The sequence below is a fragment of the Acomys minous genome (assembly GCF_964271855.1).
Source record: "Acomys minous genome assembly, chromosome: 2".
Lineage (NCBI taxonomy): Eukaryota > Metazoa > Chordata > Mammalia > Rodentia > Muridae > Acomys > Acomys minous.
In genome coordinates, this window is record NC_140484.1 from 93,665,827 (window position 1) to 93,678,280 (window position 12,454).

General features: G+C 37.4%; 1 protein-coding gene across 2 annotated transcripts in view; it reads left to right on the forward strand.

Moving 5' to 3' along the window:
* LUZP2 (leucine zipper protein 2) overlaps positions 1–12,454 on the forward strand; it is a 362,411-nt gene that overhangs the window by 224,880 nt on the left and 125,077 nt on the right. The window lies entirely within an intron of this gene.

Consider the following 12,454-nt stretch of genomic DNA (forward strand, 5'->3'; position numbering starts at 1 on the left):
TTACTGTGTTTTTTTTTCTTTATTTTCTACTTAAGTTCTTATTTCTACTTTACACTTCGCCACCATCAAACATTCATGGCATACAGTACAATACTGACTGTTAATCACATTCCTGTCACCAGCCTGGCAGCTGGAATTTTACTTTTTTATTCATCACAGAGATTACCTTATCAAAATCACTCAAAGGAGAATGGTATTATTATTTTTGATAAGCAATAGCATACATCAGAAATTTAAGTGTATGTTTAAATTTTACATGTTTCTATAGTAAAAACCTTCCTACATGGAGGTGTGTCACTGTCTCTGAAACATAATAAAATACAGGCCCAAAACATTAGGTGCAATAATAGAAAATGACACTTCTTACAATAGGCATTAAATTGAAATATTCATAACTTTTATTCATTGGTGAGGAAACCTATTTGATGGAGCTTTGGAAGCTAAGAATTAAATAGATATATTTAATTATTTATATATATCATATATACTTATTTGACATTTCCCGAGTGTTTGCTCTGAAGTCACCCATTGCTCAATGACCAGGATATAGTCTGCAGGTTGCACCCTGCCATTTCAGTCTATGTAAATATCCCAGAATGCATTTACTTTAACCATTAGTGGTACAGTCAGCTAGGCACCAAGGCTTGACCTGTAGATCACACAGCTTAACACCACTGTGTTCCCATGAAGAAAATCATACAACATTCATTAAACACAAGAAAAATCAATGTAATGAGAAAATGCAGAGGTGAATTCATTGAGGCTTCTTCAGCAGCCATGGCACTGGGATCAGGAGAGTACAGTCATTGTTATTATCCAGCACGGCATACTATGTATAGTCGTATGTGCACTCAGTGAGTCTTGTTTCTATCCTCACCAACTTGAAAATGTGGCAGTGTGCTCTACTTAATCCACAGAGGCCTCCTGACTGCCTCACCTTTTGCAATGGTTTAGTATCACAGAAGACTCTATTTTTTCCAATATATTCCAATTTTAGTATTACTTGGAAATAATAGTGTCATACCGCCTTCAGGAAAATACAATTTTATGATTCTAGTAACAGTTGTAGGAAAATTTTTACATTTTCATTTAACGTGTATCATTTGTTCTAGGCCTGTTCACATACCACCAAGGCTCATGCTGTGTAATCAGAGTTTCATACTCTTTGACTATATGACGGTCTCCAGGTTCCCCTGAGATTCAACCTGAAAGAAGGGGAAGCCATGTGTTCTGCAGTGAGCTGACACATCATGTATGCACACATCATCAGAAGCCATAAGGAAGGCACATACTTTGGTATATGAGGCTTCATCCAAGTATTAATTCACAGAGGACCATATTAACATTCCTCCTAGGGGAGTATGCAGGTTAGTTTTTTCCCCAATCACAATCTCCTTCTCAACAATTTATAAAGGAATGTTAATCCAGCTACTTGGTTACTCTAGCAAGGGGTCACATCCACAAACCTAGGTCTGTGTGATCCAGCTGAAATCAGACATGCCCTTAGTACACACCTTTAATCCCATACAACTACTTCTAACTGAGGGGCAGACCAAGTGACTAATCAGAGAAAGATTTGACAGAGTGAGTCAGAGATAGGATACACCCAACTATGAAGAGAACAGAAAGGAAAGAGGCTACTTAGGAAAGCACGGAGAGGCAGAAGGGGACAGATAATGCAGCGAGGGGAGGAAAATGTGGTAAGGGGTATACAGTAGAGTTCATGCAGTCCGCAGGGTACAGGTCAGTGCAGTTCAGTTTGTGAAGTGTAGAGGCAGTATTTCCAAGCAGAGCAATTCACCAAGAAGCTAAGAGAAGCCAATTTGAATCAGTCTGCTTGGAGAAGAATTTTGAGCCAAAACAGCTGGGTTGAGTCAGCCAGCCGGAGTTCAGAAAGAACTGGAAAGGAGGAGGTTATTCAGCAGTTAAGTCTCAGAGACTGAAAGCATTCTGGGCCTAGGTTAGCAGATGTAGGCTACAAGCTGAACCCTTCAAGATTCAAGCTTGTGGAAAATTAGATTATACTGAGGTCAGAAGCTTCCAGGCCCAGATATAGAGATATTTAATAGAAGAGCTCTGGACTCAGACCAAGCCATATATTAGTAAACTTGTGTATGGCTCTCATCTCATCCCATCATATGTGGAAATAAAAACAGAATTTACAACAATTGGAAAGGCCATTCTTACTAGTTTCTCTTGAGAGTAGTTACAAAATAGAAAATGTTTTTTTAAGCTCCCCGTAAACTTTAATATATTATAATCAAAATAGAATTATATCTCTTCCCTCCTTCACTCTTTCTAGGTCATTCTATAAAACCACTCTCAAACTGATAGCCTCTTTTTCTTTGATTATTTCAGAAACACACACATGCATGCATGCACATGCAAACACACATACACACACACACACACACACACACACACACAAGTAAAAACTGCTGAGTCTGTTTTGTTTTTTATGGGTATATGGTTTCAGGGATAACCTCTCTTATACTAGATAACCAATAAGGGGGATCGTTCCTGGGAGAAGATAATTCTCCTCCCACCATTTATTAGTTGCATATAGTTCTTTTTATAGTAGTAGATCCCCTTGCCACGTTAGTATGCCTATTGATACTGTTATTGTTCTGGACTTGTGTATGTAGCCATTTCTAAGAAAGACTGTTTCAGAGTAGACTGTTCTTGCTGTTCCTGCAGAGCTGCATCAGGAACAGTGAAGGGAGGTGGATCTGTGGTAGAAAGAACTAAGCAGGCAGTGAACAGCTGGTTAGGGGAAACCAACCGTTGAGGAACAGCTAGTTATAGAGGAGAGGTTGACAAACCGAGGACAAAGAAATACTGGAGACCCAGAAATATGTGGTATAAAACTGAAGGTTTTAAAGCCCAAGAGAACTTTGTTTTCTGTTTTTCTCACATGCTTACCGTCTGCCTCTGTCTCTGTCTTGCTTGCCGTCTGTCTCTCTTCTTCCTTGTTCTTATCCTTACTTTTCTGCCTCACTCCTTGCTTGTTGTCACCCATCTTTCTATTTCTCTTTCTGCTTGTCCTTCCCCATTTTCCTTGCTTGCTGTTATCCATCTTTCTATCTCTCTTCTTGCTTGCTCTTCCTCCTTAGCCCCACCCCAGTATTTTATTTACAGTGAAATTCAGTTTTTTCATTACAGATTAAAGAGTACATCAGGATTTTTCTCACCAATAGGGCATTCAAAAATCAACAAAGAAAGAGAGCAGTCTAACAAAGAAAATTTAAAAGTTCTGTATAACCTACAATAAAGAGTGCACCAAAAATCAATCAATTCCCAAGCAATGCTCAGCATAACCTGATTATTATTTCTTAACCAGTAATCAGGAAAGTTTAATCATAAACTTCCTCAGGCTAAAGCCATTGTGTTTACAAGATTGTCATAGCAACATAGCTTGAGCTAAATGTTCTCAAACAAATTAAAAAAAAATGACTTACTCCCAGTCCCAAACCAAGAGGTATAATATCCAAGCCTAGGCTAACTGCCAAGGGATCCATATTGTAAAATATCTAAAGCACGACATTCCAAACCCACTTTCTATTGCTCTCAAAGTGGATTTTAAAGAAACTTTCCTATAGGTAGCAGTATCTAGTCAGGTACTGTTGTGTTAAGGTCTTAACTTTCTTTCATGCAGTTTCTGCTTGGGTGCTCACAGCCAGACCCAGAAACTCTATCACGTCCCAAACCTTTGGCCAGATGTCCTCTTTCAACATTCTCTGAGGGAAAAAATTTCCCTGTATGAATTTTCTTAGGGCTGAGAAATAAAGAGAAAAAGACAGTTTGATGAGAAAAGGCAGATTTTTAAACAAAATTACACCTGGACCATACATAACATTTAAGAGCAGTAGTGATCAGCTAGAGACCCTTGGAACTTTTTCAAGCAAAGCCTCAATGGATGTTCTAGGTGTCCAGAGATCATGCTGGACAGTCGGAGGTCTCAGGAACTTTGTCAAGCAAAGCCTTTACAACTTATCCTGATGTCTGTGATACTTTCTTACATTTTTTCTTACAATATTTCCACCCTTTCTCTCATGATGTTCCCTGAGCCATAGATGTGGAAATGGTGATGAGGATAATAATAAACAACTTTTAAAAATGTTTTACTTAAGGTAGAAATATGGAAATCACGAAAGGCCTGATCATGACAAAAAAAAAAAAAGACATGTCTTATTGATAAGACAGTATTCTAAAATATTTAACAAAAATAAGTGAAGATATTATTGTATAAGTATACTTAAAATGACATGATAGACTGTTTAGAAGCATTGGTTTTTCAAGAAATGAGTGGAAAAATCATCCTTAACCATTTTAAACATCTGGCAATAAAATCAGATCTGACTGTTAGAAAGAGATAATACAATAGCACAATACACTTGAGCACATAGTATATAAATATCTCACAGCTAGAGTGAGTACTGTAGCGGAAAGAATTATCACAATAAAGTGATCATGACAAAGAGTAAGAACATATCAACAAACTAGGCTGAAAGTCAGGAAGAAATGAGACCACTGAGTGAAATTTTGTCTCCTAGATGTCAAAGAAGCTACTTCCATTAAGTCTCAGCAGCATGGCTACCTAAGCAAGAACTGAGCAAGCACAACAACAAAATATAGGCTAATATGTAAAAGGGAAATGTCATGGGGCTTTAACATAGGCAAAGAACTATGGGACACCTAAGAATGCTGAACGCCCCAGGAATGACTATTCTTCACCTTCCCTAGTTAGTTATCTGATGCCAAGTTGTCAGCATTGAAATCAGGCACACACACATACACACTCACACACACACACACACACACATACTCACACACACACACATGTGCACACACACACTCCTAAATATATTAATAAATCCTCCCTAGTCTGTATAAAGTTGCACTCCCATGCACATGTGTATGTGTGTGCAGGGGGTGGGGTGTTATGTGTGTGTTTCTGTGTGTACCCTTGTACAAATAGATGTCATGAATTTGAAAGTGAGCAAGAAGCAGTGACTGGCAAAGTTTGGAAGGAGAAAATGGAAGAGTGAAATGCATTGTAATTATGTTTTAATTAAAGTATTTTAAAGTATGCATAATTCACTGAGCTATCTCTAGATATCTTTTGGGGTTTGAGGGTATCTGTATTTATAAATGCATTCTTATCAATATTAGTTATTTTTAAACCTTTAGTCTGTATATTATTTTTAATAATTATCATTAGAAAGTCGAACTTTATTGTGAGAGAAACAGAGGAGGAAGCCAAGAATGGCCACTTTGTCACCTGCAATGGAGTCCCACAGATACCCTACAGTAGACAAAATTAGCTTAGGAACGTCCAAAGCTTCTGCAGAGCTGAGGTCTGTGTGTTTAAATCAGTTACACACATGTGGAGACACACATACAAGCACACAGACACGCATAAAAAAGACCTTTCTGGAGTAAGAGGGCTAGAAAAACAAAAAACAAAAGCAACGTTCTTCTGATGACTTGTTTTGATGAAGGCCAAAGATAAAACTTAATCCTCAAAGTAGAATCCAAGTAATGATCTATGCATTTATGTATTTCTGTTCTTCTACTTGATTGCAGTTGTTTTTAATCTGACACAATGACAGACCATTTTTTTATCATAATATGTTATTACATTTTCTTTATTCAGTGGTCAAAATAGAAAGCCATTTAGAACCTGATTCAGGTAGTTTGGAAGTTTACAAGTATTATTTCTTTTAATTAAAAAGTCTTTCTACATATTAACCCACTGAAAATAAAACTTGCTATAATTATCACTCCACTAAAAATACAAATATAAAAATTTTCTATGCAGTATTAGGAAAAACAATAATTTTCAGAATCAGTAATGAGGATAATTCTTTATTACTCCAGTTATCGAAGTTAAGCCATTTAAATACTTTTCACTTGTACCCTGCTTGTGTTAGGATTATGTCTATTGGTAACATCCCCCTTGCTGCCAGAATTAGTACATTCCTACAAGTTTCAGGTGGTTCTGTGCATTGGGTAAGTAACAAAGTTCAAAATGGATGTTGCTATGTTTTCTGTCAAAAAGAGGCAAGTGGGATGCCCCTCCCCGTAAGTGGCCACGCTGAACTGGAAGGATATTGCATGGGGGTCAGTGTAAAGAAGGGCATTAAAATATGTCATTCTGTCTTAGGTTTGTTGGTTCGCTGCGTGCAGATTTCCAATTAGGATTTATAATAAGCAGAAAGCAGGAAGAGAGCAGAGCTCTGTGATCTCTGCGGGAGGAAGTCAGAGAGTGAAGAGTCCTGGGCTGCAACTTCAACCCGGTGGAAAAGAAAAGCAGTGTTGACATGATCAGGGTGGCTGTTCCTTGCGTGCTGTAAGATCTAGCCAATTCCTGGAGGGGGGGGGGCGGTGGAGGCATGGAAGAGCCATTGCCACTGTGGGTGGAAAGAGCCACTGCCAACAGTTTTATTTCTATAGAAAGAAGCTCAGAGGCAAGCAAGGAGGCTTCAGGACAAAAATGAAAAAATGAAGAAGCAAGAAAGTAAATCTAAGAGCAAATCCATGAAATAGCAGAGTTGTGGTTACATGCACCGTATCTGCAGAAGATAAAGCCAGCCACAACTCTAGAAGAGGTGAGGAAGATGATACCCAGCACCCACTCCTTCCTGAGGAGCTGTTGGCAGCTGATAGCAGATTATACAAAGTAGAATCACTCATCCATGAGGATGTGGCCACTAGTAAGATTCCTATGACCTGGTGGACAACGGATGGGCAGCCCTGACTAGACTTAGTTGGTAGTAAATGATTTTTAATTGAAAAAAAATAGATAGGACATTGGAGGTAGAACAAACTGAGGTGAAAATGAGAGAGTTGGAAGGGAAAAATGGGTCACAATTTTCTGAATATAAGTATGAACTTTTCAAGAGTAAAGAAATTTTAAGCAATTCTTTAAAAAAAAAAATAGCTGTCTTAGTTATGGCTTCTATTGCTGCAACAAAATGCCATGACAAAAAGCAGTTTGTGAGGAAAGGATTTATTTGGCTTATATTTACATATTGCTGCTTATCACCAAAAGAAGTCAGGACTGGAACTCAAACAGGGCAGGAATTGATACAGAAGCCACAAGGGGTGATGCTTACCCGCTTGTTTCCTATAGCTTTATCTGCCTGTTGTATTATAGAAACCAGCACCACCAGGCCAGAGATGGCACCACCTACAGTGGTCTGGATCCTCCCTCACAATCACTAATTGAGAAAATGCCTTATAACCAGATGGAGGTATTTTACCAACTGAGGTTCCATTCTTTCAGATAACTCTAGTTTGTATGTCAAGTTGATGTAAGACTAGCCAGCATAGTAACAAAAGTACCAAAGTAAGTAACCTTTTTTTTTTTTTTGCTGCTAATGAATTATCAATAATGAGTAAATATTTATGAAATATTCAGAGAAGTCAGTTTCTTTTTTTGTTTGTTTGTTTGTTTTTTCTTTTTTTTATTAATTCCTTCATCTTACATCTCAATAGTTATCCCATCCCTTGTATCCTCCCATTCCTCTCTCCCTCCCATTTTCCCCTTACTCCCCTCCCCTATGACTGTTCCTGAGGGGGATTTCCTCCCCCTGTATATGCTCATAGGGTATCAAGTCTCTTCTTGGTAGCCTGCTATCCTTCCTCTGGGTGCCACCAGGACTCCCCATCCAGGAACGTGGTCAAATATGGGACACCAGAGTTTGTGTGAAAGTCAGACACCACTCTCCACTCAACTGTGGAGAATGTCCTGTCCATTGACTAGATTTGGGTCACGGTTCGAAGTTTACTGCACATATAGTCGTTGGCTGGTACCATAGTTTGAGCAGGACCCCTGGGCCCAGATCCACCCATCATAATGTCCTTCTTGTAGATTTCTAGGACCCTCTGGATCCTTCTATTTCCCCATTCTCCCACGATTCTCTTACCTAGAGTCTCAATAGGATATCCTCCCCTCTCTCCCACTTTCCTGGTAAGTGAAGACTTTCATGGGACATGTCCCTTGGGCTAGTGTCCAGATATAAGTGAGTATACACCATTTGACTCTCTTTCTGCTTCTGTGTGAACTCACTCATTATGATCATTTCTAGTTCAATCCGTTTGTCCACAAATTTCGGAAATTCCTTGTTTTTAATGGCTGAGTAGTATTCCATAGTGTAAATGTACCAGAGTTTCTTTATCCAGTCTTCTACTGAGGGACACTTAGGCTGTTTCAATTAATAAATGGGACCTCATGAGGCTGAGAAGCTTCTGTAAGGCAGGAGACACTGTCAACAGAACAAAGCGACAGCGTACAGACTGGGAAAAGATCTTCACCAACCCTGGATCTGACAAAGGTCTAATATCCAAACTATATAAAGAACTAAAGAAATTGAACACCACCAAACAAACTAACCCAATTAAGAAAAGGGGCTCAGAACTAAAAAGAGAATTCTTAACAGAGTAATTTCAAATGGCTGAGAAACACTTAAAGAAATGCTCAATGTCTTTAGTCATCAGAGAAATGCAAATCAAAACGACTCTGAGATTCCATCTTACACCCATCAGAATGGCTAAGATAAAAAATTCAAGTGACACCTCATGCTGGCGAGGATGTGGGGAGAGAGGAACACTCCTTCATTGCTGGTGGGAATGCAAAGGAGAAGTCAGTTTCTTTAAGGACTATTTCCCCATGTAGTTGCCAGGTAACAAGAACAAAAAAGACATGAGATTCTAAGTGAATAAGCTAATACTTGAGAGAAATTTAGTCACTATCCCCTAGAAGCTTGTTTTGTAATTTTTATTTTTAACTTTGTATTTATGTTTACATATGGATATGAGAATGCACACTTGAGTGCAGGTGGCTACAGAAGCCATGTGTTGGGTCCCGTGGAGCCTCATTTATAAGATATACAATATGGGTACTGGGAATAGCACACAGCTTCTCAGCAAGAGCATTTGTTACTTTAACAACGAGCCACCTTCCCTATCCCAGAGCTTTTATTTATTTATTTATTTTACTTTTTGAAATTATAATATAATTATAACATTTCCACTTTTCTTTTCTTCCCTCAAAACCTTTCCATTTGTCCCTCTCCATTGTCCATGGCTTCTTTCTCCACGAATTGTTAATGTATGTCTCTGTCTCTCTCTCTCTCCGTATATATGCACATATATGTATATATTGTTTTACATACATATGGTTTATGTATATGGTTTTAAACTCAATATAATCATAGATATCAAAAATCTTGTTATATGTAAGATAATAAAAGGTAATGCAGGTCTAACCATACAATAAGGAAAGTCATTGAGAAAAGGACCTTGAACAAAAACAGAACAAAATGTTTCAGATTTCACCTTCAACATTTTAATGCTCACACTTGACAGTATATATTTATTAAGTGACTATATTATCCTTTGTAAGATTCCTGACCCTCACTCAAGCAAAAGATCTATAAAGTAAAACAAAAATCACTTTGCCCTTCTACATAGAGATTGATGTTGCTTTATGACAATAAAATAAAACTTATAAGAACTATAAAAATTCCCACTATATCCTAGTAGCTGCCACTGGTTTTCTGTTGGATTTTTTAAAACAGGAACTACAGTAGCACACCAAACATACTTTCCCTTAATGTGTTGTTAAAGATACATCCTACCTTTCACTGAGCATTAAATCACCTTTCACTGAGCATTAAATCAAGATAAATTAGAAAATGTACTAGACTTACAAATTATGCAAAATCATTAAGAATCTTACCAACTGAAGATTAGGCAGCACTTCAGATGAAAAATATTTCATGTATATTTAAATTAGAACATGATTGTTTTACAAAGTTCCATTTATGAGTTTTCAAAGAGGATTTCAAATGTGTTTACAACAGTGCTTACAAAGCATGTCTGCTTAAGGAAAAGACATTGTTTATTGGTGAGTGTATTACTATTACCCATTGCAGTACCCATTACTATTACCCATGTGCATATGAATAACATGCACATTTATAAACAAGCAATATGCTTCTCTTGTAACTTGGAATCCTGTGTGCAGAGCAGATCAGAGAAAATCACTAGACTTGAAGGTCATATTTAGCTCTGACAATCCACACAGGTGACTTTTAGGTTTTATGATGCTATAAGTAACACATGAAGAGAAAGGGGACCCTGGAACATCTGTAGCAACCCACCATGATCATGTCATGGTACCCATGACTTGAAGTGTGAAAATGTAGCACGGAAACATCCAGGACAGGTTTTAACTACTTCTTAAAGGAACATGCACAGTTCTTGAGGATTTTATCCTCTACTGGATTGAAACCACCTTTCTACCAAGCACTAAAATTAAAGAAATGGCAATAATGACAGGCAAAAAAACTGTGAAAGATTGCCTACATCAAAACAATAGGTTGCTTAAATCAAAATACTCAGAATATTAATAGTTCAAGAAGCAACAGGTTTCTAAAATTGTTACTTATTTTATTACAAAATTACTGCATTTTCATTATTGACCAGTGTGATGCTGAAAGACTTCTCCAGAGGCTGAGACTCATTCAAAGGCTTCTCTGTTAGAGTTCCAATATTGTCTGTCCCTTAGAATCTATAGGCATGATGTTTAAACCTGCTCAATCCTGGGTTTTACTCTGGATCACCAAAGTTGGAATTTTTCCAGTTCTAGGTCTCAGATGTCCATATTAAAAAGCCCCCTTCCCCATGCTCACAAACTTGATCCCAATGTACGTAGAAATGATTATTTCATAGCAGGCTTACTTCTTAGCTTCAAATATACAGTGCATGAGAAAGTGAAAACTGAATTTAGATGTGCAAAGACTCAAATTACTTTCCTCTCCAGTTGTGAGCAAGTAGAGACAGCTGCTGTATTACACCTGAACAGTTTTCTTTTGGCTCCATAAACAGGTATCTGGGATGTTCTTCCTTACACAACCGAAATAGCCTTTTCACATATATAGTACACGTACATGGTTCTTACACGTTCCTCCACTTGTAATTATTAGTTTTCATTGTATTTTTGCTGAAATGTGCTTAACGTTACAATAAATGTTTATTATCTAATTCAAACACTTCACTTTGCAGATAAGTAAAGTGAGGATTTTTTGTAGAAAAGAATGATTAGTGTAAGCTTACAGAGCCAACAGTTCATGGATCGCTACCAAACTTTCTAATGCTCATTTCGTTACAGTGTGTTCATAGCCAGAAAGGGCTGCATTGAGAAATGTTGCAACTGTGTTTTTTCACTTATACATTTTTATTCCCATCTGTGAAACATCTTATTACAATCAAATGAAACATATAAGAAATTAAATAATTTATATATATATAACATATATATATATATATTTGCACATGTTAAACTTGTTGCAACTGTTAAGACTTTGTCATTTAAAAAAAAAATTCTCAGTGCACTACATTCTTAATGCAGAATGAAGCCGCTATAGCTCTGTTCAAGTAAGGCTTGTTTTATTAATATTTATTGAAAGTGGAGTTTAAGCTAAAATACATCATGCTGAATTCTTTATATTTTTTCAAACATTTCCGTGATGCATCAAGAAGCTATCCATAAAATATTCATAAGGGAATTCTGAACAAAGAATAAAAAGAGAAATCCTTCTCTATGGTCTAGCCCAATTAAACGTAGTCAAGCCCTCATCTAGGAAACCTCTTTTTCTTCATGAGAGATGAAGACACAATATCACAATCAATCAACATACGGAGTTGTGTATTACAGTCTCGTGAGTACATCAGCAAATCGATGTCTGCTCCTAACATTCAGGGAACGCTGAAACAAGGGGCAAAAAGATTGTAAAAATCAGAAGGAATTGGCTGTGAAAGTGTGTCTCCTAGTGAGACTGGAAGCTACGGTCGTAAAGTCTCACCAACACCACTGCCTAAACATGACCTGAGCAAGGACAACTACAAACATGCCAGAGTAAATGGGTGAGAGCCCATGAGGCCTCAACTCTGAATAATGAACCATGGGAATCTAAGTAATACTGAGGATGGGAGAAATAATCTTACGCACAAAAGGGCACACCAATTGGTTATTGAATACATCATCCATGAATACATGCATATAAGTAACATTATATAACAAAAGTTAATGGGAAAAAAAGGCATAATTTGAAAGAGAGCAAGAAGGACGATACAGTATAGTTTGGAGGAAGGGAAGGGAAGGGGGAAGTTATGTGATTACATTATAATCTTAAAATCGAAATAAGTGAAAAGTGAATGAAAGAGTCTTGATTAGGTCATGTTAATCTCCAGATAGAAATTGCGATGTCAAAAATAGTATTCATTGTTACCAATGTCTAAGAAAAGCTGTGTGGTAGACGCGACATCACAGTAACCAGGATGGCAGATACGACTTCATAGCAGCCAGTGTTGTAGAGTCAGTGGTGATAGGAGAAAAACTGTGGTACTAATTACCCTAATATGGTCATATGCCATTTTAGATACA